At 37.7% G+C, this 14378-nt stretch overlaps 1 protein-coding gene across 1 annotated transcript in view; it reads right to left on the bottom strand.

Moving 5' to 3' along the window:
* GFRAL (GDNF family receptor alpha like) overlaps positions 1 to 14378 on the bottom strand; it is a 52111-nt gene that overhangs the window by 17193 nt on the left and 20540 nt on the right. The gene's annotated exons all lie outside the window — the stretch shown is intronic.

Below are 14378 nucleotides of genomic sequence, written 5' to 3'. Positions count from 1 at the left end.
GTGGAGCAGCCCAGGTCCCGGGTGCCAGAGGGAAGCCGATGCCGGTAGCCTGGGGAAGGAAGGACTACTCTTGCACAAAATTTCGTGCATTGGGCCTCTAGTTTATAATAAACTGATAACTGTAAATTTCAAATCATTAGATGAGAAGAGTATATTATGGTTGTTAAAATCAGTTTCCAGTGCCCCAACATGCCTTGTTTAAATTCTCCCTCTATTGCCTTTAGTGTGATCTTAGATAAATTACTAACTTCTAAGTATTCCAGTTTCCTCTTGGATTAAAAAAAAAGAGCACCTACTTCATATATTTGCTTGTGAAAATGAATCAAAACATAAAATGAATAGAATAGTGTTAAACACATACATGTAGCACTCAAGTAGGTTACAGGACTCTGAGTCGACAAAAGACAAGTAAGCTAGCCTTCATAGCCAGGGTATTGCTTTAAACTGGCAAGCAACATCTTTATATGTTTATTAAACCTTAATTTGAAGGAATTATATCTTATATAGCTTCAATTTCTTCCATGTTATTTTGCAATGCTGAGATGAGTTTGCAAGGAGCTCTTTTAAAATGTTCCTTGCCGTTTTTCAAATGGTGGGATTATTTTCAAGCATCTGTCCAGAGCTTGCTACCATTAATATTAATGCAGTGTTTTAAAGAGCTGCTTCTGGCTATTAGTCATTCAATCTATTTGAAGTTTCTTTGAGGTGACAACATGCTCAAAGAGTACCAACACCTGATAGTCACTGCTTTCCAAAAGAAGTGATTTCAAAGGAAAGCTAACTGCACCAAAGAAGCTCTATAGGCTCTACCTCTCTAGTCTAAAGACTAGCAACTTCCAAGACAGTAACTTTTGCAATTTTAAGGAAATTAAAATTTTTCTATGTGTGAAGTTCTAATGAGATGCCAAGACAAAGTGTTCCTGGTCACCCCTAACTGCCCTCCCCTGCAGGCCTGGTTGCCCTAACTGTCCTCCCCTGCAGGCCTGGTTGCCCCCAACTGCCCTGGAAGTTGTAACCTACACCATCAGAGAGGTTTCACCATTCCTCATGGTCTAACCTGGTTGCTGAGTCTGACTGCTATCCTTGGGAGGTTAGGCAAACCTCGGGGAAATTTAAGGGTTCTGTGATTTTTCTATGTGTGAAGTTCTAATGAGGTGCCAAGACAAAGTGTTCCTTAAAATTGCAAAAGTTAGCATGAAAAATAGGATTTTCCCCCAATACATTTAGGTTTCATTTTGGGGGTTCAAATAAGTAACTTGATCTAACTGGATTTCCTCCGCACCCTTTGGTTGTTCTTTACCTTGGAGCCTTGGTGTGGAGCTCAAATTCTGCATTTCTAGCTGAATACCCTGTGTTGCATGATGAAGCTCCAGTGAGGATACTGTTTTGTTTTCTGACGCATGACTTTTATCTGTCACATCATTGGTTACCCATGTGGACAGTAAAATAGTGGGGACAATGAAAGTTCTCCCGGTGATCCATGTTTACTTTTTCATGTTTATAACATAACAATCTTGGTACTAATGCATCTGGGCTATATTAATAATTAATTTATACATAACAAAAAGCAGACATCACCTCACTATTCTTTAATGAAAGCCAGCGCCTCTCTTTCTGTTGACTCTGGGGATGTTTTATTGCGTGGGATAAATGGGAGGTGATGAGATCTGTTGCTCCACTGACTTGGTAAGCAAATTGAAACATATTTAAGAATCATGGTTCTAGGGATGGTGTCTCTGAGTTCTGAGACCAATTCCAATGTGTGTGTGTGGAAGGAGGTTTCCCCCACAACAAGCAATTTTAGAGCTACCACCTGGTGTCCTACAATTCAATCCAATTCTGACACTACCTACCCAGAGGTAACACTGTATTCCACAGTTCTTCAAGACAGTTCCCTCCTCACCATCCCCCAAAAGACGCCAGTTGCAATTTCAGGTTTTTACTTATACTTCTGACCAACTGGCTATAAATTAGTTTCCAACAACCCTTCCAACTCAGGATGCCAGCTGCATGTCCAAGTTATCTGTACTTCAGACTGACTGGCTATCAATGAGAGGTTTTCATGACCTTCTCCTCAGGTTTGATTAATTTGCTAGAATGGCACACAGAACTCAGAGAAACATTTTACTTACCAGATCACCAGCCTATTATGAAAGGATATAACTCAGGGACAGCCAGGCTGAAGAGATATAAAGGGCAAGGAGCTTCTATGCTCTCTCCAGGCACGCCCTCTCCCAGCACCTCCACATGTTCATGGACCAGAAAGTTCTCTGAACCCATTCATTTTGGGTTTTTATGGAGGCTTATTACATAGAGATGGTTTATTAAATCATGACCAGCCCCTCCTTCTCTCTGGAGGTTGAGGGGTGGGTACTAAAAGTTTCCTCTAATCACTTAGTGGATTCCCTTGGCAACAAACCTACCTCCTTCTCCTTCAGTTACCTAAGAGTTTCCAAAGGTCACCTCATTAACATAACAAAAGACACCCTTATTGCTCTAACCACAAGAAATAGTAGGAACTCTATGCCAGGAATAGAGTGGAAAACCAAATGTCTTTTTCTTAGTATAAATCACAATATCTCAAAACAACCAATGCTGAAATTTCTTCAATAGAGGCACAGAAGTATATGCTTGTATTGATGATTCAAGTAAAGAATTCAGGAAAAGAATCAATTGATTCCAGGAAAGAATCAATAATTTCTCTAAGCCAGTAGTTCCCAAAGTGTGGTACCTGGACAAATAGTATTTGCAACACCTGGGAACTTGTTAGAAATGCAAATGCCCAAGTTCATCTCATACCTGCTCTAAGCCACTATTATAGGAAATTATAAGGACACGCTTGAACTCTTTCATGACACCAAGACACCTGGTGTCCATAAAAATGGATTATTAGATTAACATCATGTATCCAGTTGATTAGTTAATCAATTTTTCAGCAGTAGACAGATATATAAATTATTTAATGTATCTTAACTGGTCCTTAAGAGGTAATCTAGGTCCACACTATTCAAAGGGTGATTCCTGGACCAACAGCATCACCTGGGAGCTCATTAGAAATGCAAATCTCAGGCCCCATTCTATAACTACTATATCAGAATCTGCATTCTTACTGGAAACCACTTTATTCTTAAACACATTAAAGTCTAAGGTCAGTAGTCCAAGTTCATCATCTACCTAACATCACTCAAAGATATATTTAAGAAGTCACTCATCCTGAGAAAATATGACACCTTAGATCAGTGGTTCTCAACCTTCTGGCCCTTTAATACAGTTCCTCATGTTGTGACCCCCAACCATAAAATTATTTTCATTGCTACTTCATCACTGTAATTTTGCTACTGTTATGAATCATAATGTAAATATCTGATATGCAGGATGGTCTTAGGCGACCCCTGTGAAAGGGTCGTTCAACCCCAGAGGGGTCACAACCCACAGGTTGAGAACCACTGCCTTAGATCGTCCAGGAATCAGTCTGTCTCCAGCACCATCTGTATGACATCATAATATGATGCAAAAATTATTTATTTGCATGATTTTTCCATTTCCTCAAAATCTGTAGTAAGAATTTGTTTTACTGAATTATACTATGTTCTAGCTATATCTTTACATAAATTAACTGCTATAACCTTTGTACCAGCATTCTAGTTTAGGATTGATATTATATTTTTCACTTCACAGACACAAAATTGAGGCAAAGAGAATGAGTCTCTTGTTTACAGTTATTTATCTTGTAGAAGGCAAAACATTTGAATCCAGACATGCTAGTGCCATATTGCATTCTTAGGGCCATGATCTCTAATAAAATCTATTAACACTTTCAAACATGCCATCTGATTATTAGAGTAATTGCTACTGATCATGGTTTTTACCAAAATTCAGGAGTGGAGCTGAGGAAGAAGAGAGGAGGAAGGGGCTCTGTTTATATTTTAGGTTTGAAAGCTAATAAATGTTAAATATATTAATTTATTCATGAGGACCAAACCCAAAGAAATGTCCTGATCTCTAAGTCTATAAATTAAATAGCATAAAAGCAAAAAATATGGATCAGAATTTTGACATTGGGTGGTAACTAAAGTCATTCTAAAGAAGTGGCTTATTTTTTATTATTCTCTGTATTGGTAATGTATAACACACATGCCTATTCTTTAAAGAATCTGAAGAGTTTTCATATAATAAAAAACAAGATCCTAAAGGAATAATCACTAATTTCTAAGAGGAAAAACATACATTTATAAGTGAGTGTCTATGAATTTGATGAACTACAAATTCACCATGGAGCCACTTTAATTCAGAAAATACAAAATACTGGGCTATTTACAGGCTATGTTATAAATATGAATACAGAGTAGGGAAATTCTGTTGACTGTTCCTTGGAAAACCAAGAGACTTTTTTTAGCACCTGGACTGAATTTGAAGGATACTGGAATTGAATTAAAGTTTTGTGTAGAAACCAAGAAAAGGTCAGTGGTTTGGGCTAGATGAAGTGATTTATTTAAAGCCAGAACTTAACACAAACTCCTGGAATACTAACCTATATGAATTGGCTATAAGGGAAGGAGGTTGCATGTGTGTGTGTGTTCAGGAAAAAGAGAGAAAGAGGAAGAGGGAGAGGGAGAAGGAGAGAGAGAGAGAGAGAAATGTTTGCAATGGAAATGTCTTTCACAATTTACTTAGCTGTTTTATTTGTAGTCTATAATCTTCCTTCTCAGACAGCTAGTGATCAGCCGACAATAAAAATTCAAACAAATATTTACAAAAGTGAGTTTGAGCTTTCATTAATCATTTTCTGTGCAATCTTTAAAGTATTGTACTAAAAATAAGTGTAAAATTTTATGTAGGCTAGAAAAAAATGTATAAAAGTATGCATTATGCACCTCCATATATATGGGCATGTTTAAAGAACTTTATATTAAAATGTTCACTAATGGAATGTTATTTTTAGATCAAGACCTTCACTGGGAATAAACAGATGAAATGTTGAAAGGCAAGATGAAATACAGCCCAATAATCTATCCATTGAATGCAGACAAGTAAGATAAATAAAAGTCTTACTAGCAATCTTGATATCTAAGATGAGGCTTTAATAAACAGATGGGGGAGAAATAGGACTACAAAAAAAAAGAAATTAATGATAGAAACAGGTACTAATACCAAGGGCTCTTTTCTTAAGCTTCTTAAAGGACTATATACATTTTTAGGAATTTTTATATTAAAATTTCACAAAAGCCAATTCGTTTTGCAAATTTTGGGGAGATACTCTTTTTCACCTTTATTATTAACAGACAGAGCGACCCATATTTTATAGTTTGTTAAGGATATAAAATCATTTAAGAGCAAATATATGTTCGGGTCAATTACTTATTTATGTGTTTATACCGTCTAAGGATCAACTGTAAAATAGTTGCCTACTACTCAAACTTTTTGAAAGTTGATCTATAAAGAGGAAAATTGTTAGAAATTATAAGGAACTTGAAATGTTTTTATTAAAGTGGGCAGCAGCAGCTTGGTCTTGTTAATTCCTGATTCCTTTGCTCAAATATTTGAATTGAAAATTCCAGTGTAAGTAGAAACACAAACGAGTGAGGCTCTTAATAGGGAAGCTGAATTATTAGGAGAGTTCCAATAAAAGAAAGAAAAACAATGGTGTTCAGAAGACAGTTCTGCTATAGAGATATAGTAGACATTAGTTCATTTTGTTCATTCATTCATTCACTATGTATTGAGTGGCTAATGTGTACCAACTGTTTTTAGGCAATGGGGTGAGGCAGGCCACCTTGAGAGCTGCACAGTATTAGCCTTGCCTTTCTGTGCACAGACGTTTCTCATTCCCTGGGAGGTGTGAGTGAAAAGAGGCTCTGGGACCTATGGCCAGTGACTGGGTGTTTCCCACATGTGGATTAGAGCAATGGTTCCCAAACTTCCCACACTTGATTGGAAATCAGAACCACCTGGGGTGTGTGTGTGTGTGTGTGTGTGTATCTTAATAATGAGTTCTGAGCTATCTATATTTTAAACTAATCATCATCTGGATATTTCAGAGTGTTAACAGGCTTGAGAATCAAAAATTGAATGTCCATCTTTCTCAATACTTTGTGGTTGTCTCTGTGATCATCAGGTTCTTAACTAATAATGGAAAAGTTTTTCCTAATAGAGTTATGGAACCAGTTGGCTTTAGTGAAACATTAGAAAAAGACACCCAAAGGTCCAGTTCTCAATCCAGAACCCCAAACAATTGCTTAGAGTGACAAGCAATTAAAAGGTATAGAACATTTGCTATGTAACAGGCGCTTTATAAACAATCTCATTCACCATCTCTCATGAATGTGGAGCCTCTGTCATGCCCTAATAGGAGAGTTATAGCAGAGACCCCCAACCCCGAGTTCTGGAGCAAGGCTATGCCACCTGCAGTGGAGGACTATTTGCCATTTGAAATATAGCTCCTAACATGCTCCTAACTGGGTATCATCAAATCCATTAAGTTATTGGTTCCCAGAAAGGTGAATAGAGACTATCAGTGCTAACTGTAAAAGGGCAGCTGCCACAGCACAAACCCATGAGAGGTGGCTTTAGAGGACAGTGGTGAAGGGAAATCCTCCCCAGAGTCAGTGCTTGAACAGTACTCCTTCTCTTCTTTAATCCTCACCTGAGGATATTTTTAAATTACTTTTGAGAGAGAAATATTGAAGGGATGGAACCCACAACCTAGGTGCCTTAACTAATAATTGAACCTGAAAACTTTTGGTGTATGGGATGACATTCCAACTAAGTGAGCAACCCAGGCAGGGTTAAGTACTGCTCTTAATTGTCTCTTTGTAGAGAAAGAAGTGGGCAGAAGTTAAGACTGATGGACAGCGGTAAATTGCTTGATTAGCGAAATGAAAAGAGCAAACTTAAAAGATTGTAGATAAGGAAATCACATGAAGAGGCATGTGGAAGGACCCATAATAGTGGCACAAACTAGCCACATCTTTATATTCAAGCTAATGGCTCTCTGAGAGTACTCACCAGACAGTAGGCCCTTAGCCAGCCGTGGGCAAACTACGGCACGTGGGCCGGATCTGGCCCGTTTGAAATGAATAAAACTAAAATAAAAAAAAAGACCGTACCCTTTTATGTAAATGATGTTTACTTTGAATTTATATTAGTTCACACAAACACTCCATCCATGCTTTTGTTCCGGCCCTCCAGTCCAGTTTAAGAACCCATTGTGGCCCTCGAGTCAAAAAGTTTGCCCACCCCTGCCAATTAGGTAAATTTGTGACCTACCCCGTGGAGGCCAACCAGGCCTGTGCAGTGAGCATGAAGAGTGTAACTATGGTGAAAGGACAGTGCAGTGTCTGGGCACCACAGAATGGACTCCCTCTTCCTAGAGCTAATCCATCAAAGTTTTAGCAATCCCAAATGACACACCTCCCAGCAGTAGCAGAGACCAATACTAAACCCTCAATTTGGCAGTTTGGTGGCAGATTGATGATTTCATAATCCTTCCACCTTGAAGAAGGCGGTGATGCATTCCTACTGGAATTTATCCCTACTCTGGATATGAATATGCCTTTGTTTGTTATCATCAAAATGCTTCCTCAAATGCCTAATCTTCGTGCAAGTGCAACATGACAGTCCTTCACCTTATGCCATACCTCCTTCTTTCCTGCCCAGTGCCTTTCTGCCACCGTGCTCCACTCAGCAGTCATACATATAGTAAATTCAATTTCTAGAGAATCAAGGCTCATGAGAGGTGTGGGACAGGCTCCAAAGGATAAATGCTTGCCCCCTTTTTTCTGACATGGAGACAGTTCTACAATGCACTTCTCAAAGCACTTTGGAAGGACCTAAAAGAGCAAGACAACCCAAAAAGAGTTAAAGTGGTAGTTTGAGTTGATTATTCTTGACTTTCATTGTGTAGAGTTTTACAATAAGGATATGAGCTCAGGTAGAAACTGGCTGGTTTTCAAGTAGAAATCAGAGAGATTAAAATGAGGATTCTATAACATTGAAAGCTGACTGCTTCTACAACCCAAATAGCAAGAGACAAGACTGAAAAAGATCTCCAGTTATTTCTGAGTTAAACAAATTGATTCAACTAGGCAGCAAAAAACAGATTAAGGGTATTACATTTTCACCCAAGTCCATTGTTTAGATTAGTTTAAATCATTAAATTAATTTAAATCATTAAGTTGGAGTAAGGAAGCAAGGAAATAAGGCAGACTTGGGAACTAAGTCAAGAAAACTCTTTTTTTATTATGGGTACTGGCCAATGTAACTGACTAAAAGCAAATAGATGAGAACTCTAACACATTTTAAAGAGATTATATTGCCAAACAAACCACCAGTCTGCTTGTAAAAAGTGTGTGACTCCAAAATAGCTTTCAGTCCCTCAAACTGTATGACCAGGATATGGTCTATGAGAGCACCATATTCCTAGGGAGGGCACACTCCCCCAGACCTAATTTGAATATGGCTATAAAGGAAGATGGACAGGGGAGAACTCCCAGAGGGAAAAAATCACAGCCACAAAAAGTGGTCCTTCCCTGGTGGCCACAAATGTGCACCATGCCAGGGAAGCTTCTCAAGGCCCGTCAAGAAGGATCCCATTACTAACTTTCCCACATTTCCTTATTTTGAATGAGAGTTTTTATTGAAGTTATGAGGTCTCCGTTACAGTGTATAATGTATGTGTGTGTGTTGGGGGAGGAAGTGTTGGTGTTTGTATTGGGGGAGATTGCAGGGAATAAGAACTAATCTCTATAGTTTATAGGTTGCCTGTCTCCTACAACACACCATAAAATCTGGATTGCATATCATCCAAGATCTACCCCAATCTTAAATTTAAAAAAAATAAGTAGGCAGATAATTTTCAGAAGCATAGAAAAGAGGCCTTCCGTAAAGACTGTAAATCAACCTAAGGGACAATCTTACTGTATATAAAATAATGTATAAAAATCAATTAAATATATAGAGGTCAACTACAAAGAGTCTAAAATATAATCTTACAATGATGACTTATGGTAACAACTGTAATATGTAACAACATCTACAAATAATGATAGTCAAAGCTATTTAAGAAAATTATTATAATTTTTATTAAGAAAATGAAGACCAATTAAAAGATTAAAAAAAAATACAGCCATGTATCATAAAGCTCAATGTAATTTTTTTTTAAAAAAGGCAAATGTCTGGTGGCAGATGAAGGGCAAGGGAAAGGAAGGATCCTGAATGGGGCCTGGGTACCAAAAAGCGGGGTAGGCAGCTGAGAACCTTGCACAGGACTAAGGCTCCAGGGTCCTCACATATGCCCCACTGGACTTCATTTCCAACACACAAATGGAAAGATAAAATCATTAAGAAGCCAGAGATGATGACTGCAGAATATGAAGACCCAAGTGCAGGCCCTTCTGAGTTCCTGTGTGATTGCACTGGCCACATGGCCATGAAATTGGCCCCGCTGATGCCTAGGTCCTGCCTCTCTCTGACATAATTGTGTTAGCTTATTGTACATCAGAGTTTTTATTCTCTCAGTGATTCTTCAGTAGAGGTTGAGAACCACTACCCTAGACAATATCATGCATATGTGTATCATGTATGTATCATGTGTGTGGGTTTCAGTATATGATGATTACTTCTGAAGTGGGGGGAGAAAAAGATGTAAAATAAAGGAGCACTTAACAAATAAAAAAATAAAGGCAATGTTCTGTATCTTAAACTGAATGATAGATACCATTATTCCTCATAGTTTTTTTATATTAAATATTTTCTTCGGTTAATCATGTAAAATATATTTTTAAATGTCAACGGAAAGTATCTAATTGAGGAAGAATGGTTGGCTATTCAAGAAGCAGTGAAAAAAAATATCCCCTTTATATAGCCCAGAAAACACATGCAGGGTCAGAATATGAGCCCACGGCTATACCAGGTCATCACTTTGCTGTAAGGGACCATAGATTCAGGATCATTGTAAGAGACATGCAGGTCAGTGAGTTGTCACATACATCAGTACAGACATCTGATGTAGGCTACAAAAGTGACATTACTGGTACTCAAAGAAGAAGATATTTTAGGCAAGGCATATGACTAAGTAAAAATATTTTTTCATTGTTACTACTGCTTCAAAAGATGCTCAGTGTCATTTATATTTAAAATGAAAATTGAAACAATACTTTTTTTTACTAAGAATATAATTGAAGCAAATGTTTTTCTAGTTTCTACCAAATTTAAAAATGCAAAAATCCTGTAGTCTAGTAATCTCACTGTTTAAAACCTATTCTATTGAAATGCCAGCTAAAATTGTCTATATTGATAAACAAGTATATTCTACTCATAGAGTAATTAAATACATATGGTATGTATGTATGTACATACATACACAAAAATACTATAGAATACTATGCAAACTTTACAAAGAATTAAGCCATCACACATGTATATACTTGCAAATGTGTCTATCACATATTTTTAAGAAGCAAGCTCTAATGCAGAATGTATAGTATTATTACATTAAAAATATGTGTTTATGTGTGTGTATTACTGTTTTTGTAAGAGTTACTTACAAGGTAAGTATGAATGTGGAGCCTCTGTCATGCCCAAAGTAAGTACTTAGGATGAGGAAGGCTCCTATTTGGATGTATAAAATGTATTCAAGCTTTATATGTATTTAAAAGGTTCAAAGTTAAAAAGGGGGGGGGGTTGAAAGAATCTACATCAAGCTTCTGAACATTGACTTTCTAGAGAATGGACGGGTGAGGTTTATTTTTATTTCTGTACTCCTTTAAATTAAGTCTCAGCTTATATCTATCAAACATGTATTGCTATGCCTTCCATTCCCTGTAGGATTTAACAAGTAGGTAGTCTGTTTTCATTTTTATTTTTAAAAATAATTCCTCAACAAAAGGAACTGAATCTTTATGGACAGAGTGGGGATATCCCCAAATTTCTTTTAGAGTTGGCAAGAAAAAAGACAACTTAAGCAATGTGACAAGAGCACGTTCCTGTCAGTGACCGAATCCCTCAGTGTAGCCGAGCTACACAATAGTCATCCTTTAACTTTCCTATCCCTGTGGTCCTCTCTGTACTAACCAGTGTGTCTGTTCCATTTCTTTCACCTTTCTCTCAGCTCTACCTGCCACGGACTTGCTCTGTGCTTCCAGACCCCGGGAGGAAGTCAGCCTGTGCGGATCCAGCGGTTAGTGGTTAAGGGAAGTTGGTGGTTGAATACATACACTTTGTTCAGGATGCTCCTTTGCCTAAGTCTGGTCCTGCAGGGGAGGTGGGCTCTCTGGCACATTTTCCAAGCTTAATTCTGTGACCAGAACTAAGAGGTTCTGCCTGCGAGGGCTTTGTGGCACACTGAAGGGGCACAGCTTGCTGTCTGCCTTTTCACAGACAGGAGGACACAGGAGGCTGCCAGTTAGGATCCAGAGTCTCCTGCACTCTGAACCCTGAGCAAGACATTTAATCTCATAGCTTCCTTTATCTTGTGTGTGAAACGAAGAAAATAAGAGCTTCCAGCTCATGAAATTATTAGGATTAAGTAAAAAAAAATGTGACCAGAATTAAGCACTCAATAAACTTTATAATTATAATATTAAAAGATGGGCATGGTCACATTCATGTAGATTACTTCCAGCTGAACTCAGGCTCCAAGCAAGTATCCTTCAAACTTCAGAGAGAAACACATTAGTGAGTTATAAAACCCATTTAGTGGGTAGTAGTCAACATTGAAAATAATTAATGGAATAGAAAAACAATAATCAAAAACACACACACAGAAGACGTTGCATATAAAAAGCTCATGGAAAATTCATTGCTTACTGTGGTCTCAGGTTAAGTGAGTTTGAAAAACAATGCTTTAAGCCAAACAAATGTGCAAAACAGAAACTCTTCCCCAATTGTCTTCTCAACTCCACTCATCTCTGCCTCTTTCAAGTAAAGTGAGCAAAAGCTCTAGGGCTTTGGAAACATGCTGTAGTGATCCATCTTTTTGAGAATGCAGGAGCATGCTGGGGTGATGTGAGAAATCAGGAGGTGATGGTGAGAGAGCCAGTTCATTCAAACATGTGCCGTGGCTACTTCCCAAGCATACGGGGCAGGGATAAAGACGTTTAGAACTAGCCAGGCCTCAGGATGTGGTTCTTGTTTTTGTTTGAAACTTTTCCTCTTAATTCAAGTATGGAGACTGTGACGGAAGGCCTGCAAGGTTCTTTTAAGTCTATAAACCTGTCACTTAAAATTCCTGCTTTTAGTAGGTAATGTTTGAGGAGCAAAGCTCATAAAGTTTAGTGAGTGAAGAAAGTGAAGTAGTTTTAGATTTTTTTCATTGTTACTACTACTTCAATGTTGATGGATTTTTAAATTCTATTTCTACTGTTTCTCTAAAAATAATTTTTGCTCTGTACAGGTTATAGTAGCTAAACACATGGAAGTAAAATATGACAATACTTAAAAATACATGGAAGAAAACCAGGCTTAGGACTAGAATTAGGTTGCTGGGACTGACATTTTGAGGGAACTTATGCCCAGGAACAAAGTTATCTCTAACCTGTAGAAATCTACCTTTTTTGTTTCGAAAACCAGGCTTAGGACTAGAATTAGGTTGCTAGGACTGACATTTTGAGGGAACTTATGCCCAGGAGCAAAGTTATCTCTAACCTGTAGAATGTACCTTTTTTTTTTTTCCTTCCTATCATTTAATATGGAGAAACCAAGTAAAAATAACCATGATAATGTAACTATATATTATCAGTCTCAATTATTTTATTTGCTATTTCCTTCTGTAATGTTATGAGCTGTTCATTATAAATACATTTACTTCCAACAGAATTAGCCACCTAACATTAATCAAAGAGCATGATTAGTTAGAAACTAAGATTCAACATATACCATGCTGCATTTTCCTCTTTGTATCATGTTTCAATTGAAATATGTCTCTAGTGCTAATTATAAAAATTGTAGAAATTCCACAGAGGACTCTGTTGGAATCAAAACCATACACTGAATTGTATGTCTATTACCTAATACACAACAAATCATAATTGTAATCACATTAGTATCTGTAAAGAAATATAGAAAAATTTAAAATGTGTGTGTGGACCTGTATATAATTAACCATGTCAATGTATAGGTACAGATATAGATACATATATGGTTGTATCTCTCAAATGTTTTTCATAAATATAAAAGTTTGGTTTGCCATGAAACATCTGTTATTTCCTCCCATGAATGCTGATTTCAGGTTTGGTGGTTTCAACTAGAGGCCTAGGGGTCTGGGGATGTTTTGAAATTTGGATGGTTGCATGGACTAACCCTGAATATGGACAGTGGAGAGGCCTTGAATTAGTATACAATCATTTCCTGCGCTTCTTTCTATAAGACTCATAGACAAATCCCTCTCAACCACTTGCTTACTTTAAGATGCTGGGAAAATTATTTAAATTCCTAAATATCAGTTTTCTTCTTTCCAAAATTGAATAAATAATAACTTTAGAAAGTATGTTTTCCATCTCATCATTACAGCCAGGTTAATATTAAAACCAAGGGGAGCCTGGCTGGTATGGCTCAGTGGTTGAGTGTCGACCTATGAACTAGGAGGTCACGGTGTGATTCCTGTTCAGGACACATGCCTGGGCTGCAGCTCAGTCTCCAGTGTGGGGCCTGCAGGAGGCAGCTGATCAATGATTTTCTCTCACCATTACTGATTCTCTCTCTCTCTCTCTCCCCCTCCCTCCCTCTCTGGAATCAATAAAACTATATAAATATATAAAATAAAAACAAGGGGAGACAAAACAAATCCAAGAGTCAGTATGTTTTACATAGGTTGGCAACCAGAAAGTAGATTAAAAAATTAATGGTCCCCTAATGAATCCAACCCTGATATATATACATCCTTGTAAAGCCTCCTCTCATAGTGACGCTGAACTTGGCCATGTGCCTTGCTTGTCCAACGAGACATGAGCAAATGTGAAAGAAGCAAAGGCTTGATAAGTTCTTGCCCATTAGGGCTTAGCTGCTGGGAATGCTACCTTCACTGTCAGAATCCCAGGATCTACTGCTGAAAAGGTCCCAGGGAGAAGAGCCACGCCAAAGATTCTTGCTAAATACCATCTTGCATTGCCCAGCCTCAGTTGAGCCACCGGATGACCATAGTTATATGAATGACCCCAGATCATCAGAAGAACCATCCAACTGAGCCAAGCCCAGTGTGCAGAATTGTGAGTAAATATATGGTTATTTCTAGTCCCTACATTTTGGGGTGGTTTGTTACTTACGATAAATACCTAATACATTCAGCTATCTGGTAGGATAAACATTTCATGCTGTTAATATTGAAATCCATAAATAATATCTAGGAATGACCAATCATGTGAGTTAAAAACATATAACACATG

Source organism: Myotis davidii, unplaced genomic scaffold, assembly GCF_000327345.1.
Source record: "Myotis davidii unplaced genomic scaffold, ASM32734v1 scaffold313, whole genome shotgun sequence".
Lineage (NCBI taxonomy): Eukaryota > Metazoa > Chordata > Mammalia > Chiroptera > Vespertilionidae > Myotis > Myotis davidii.
The sequence above is the reverse complement of the archived record's forward strand: the minus strand, read 5'-3'. Positions and strand labels throughout refer to the sequence as shown.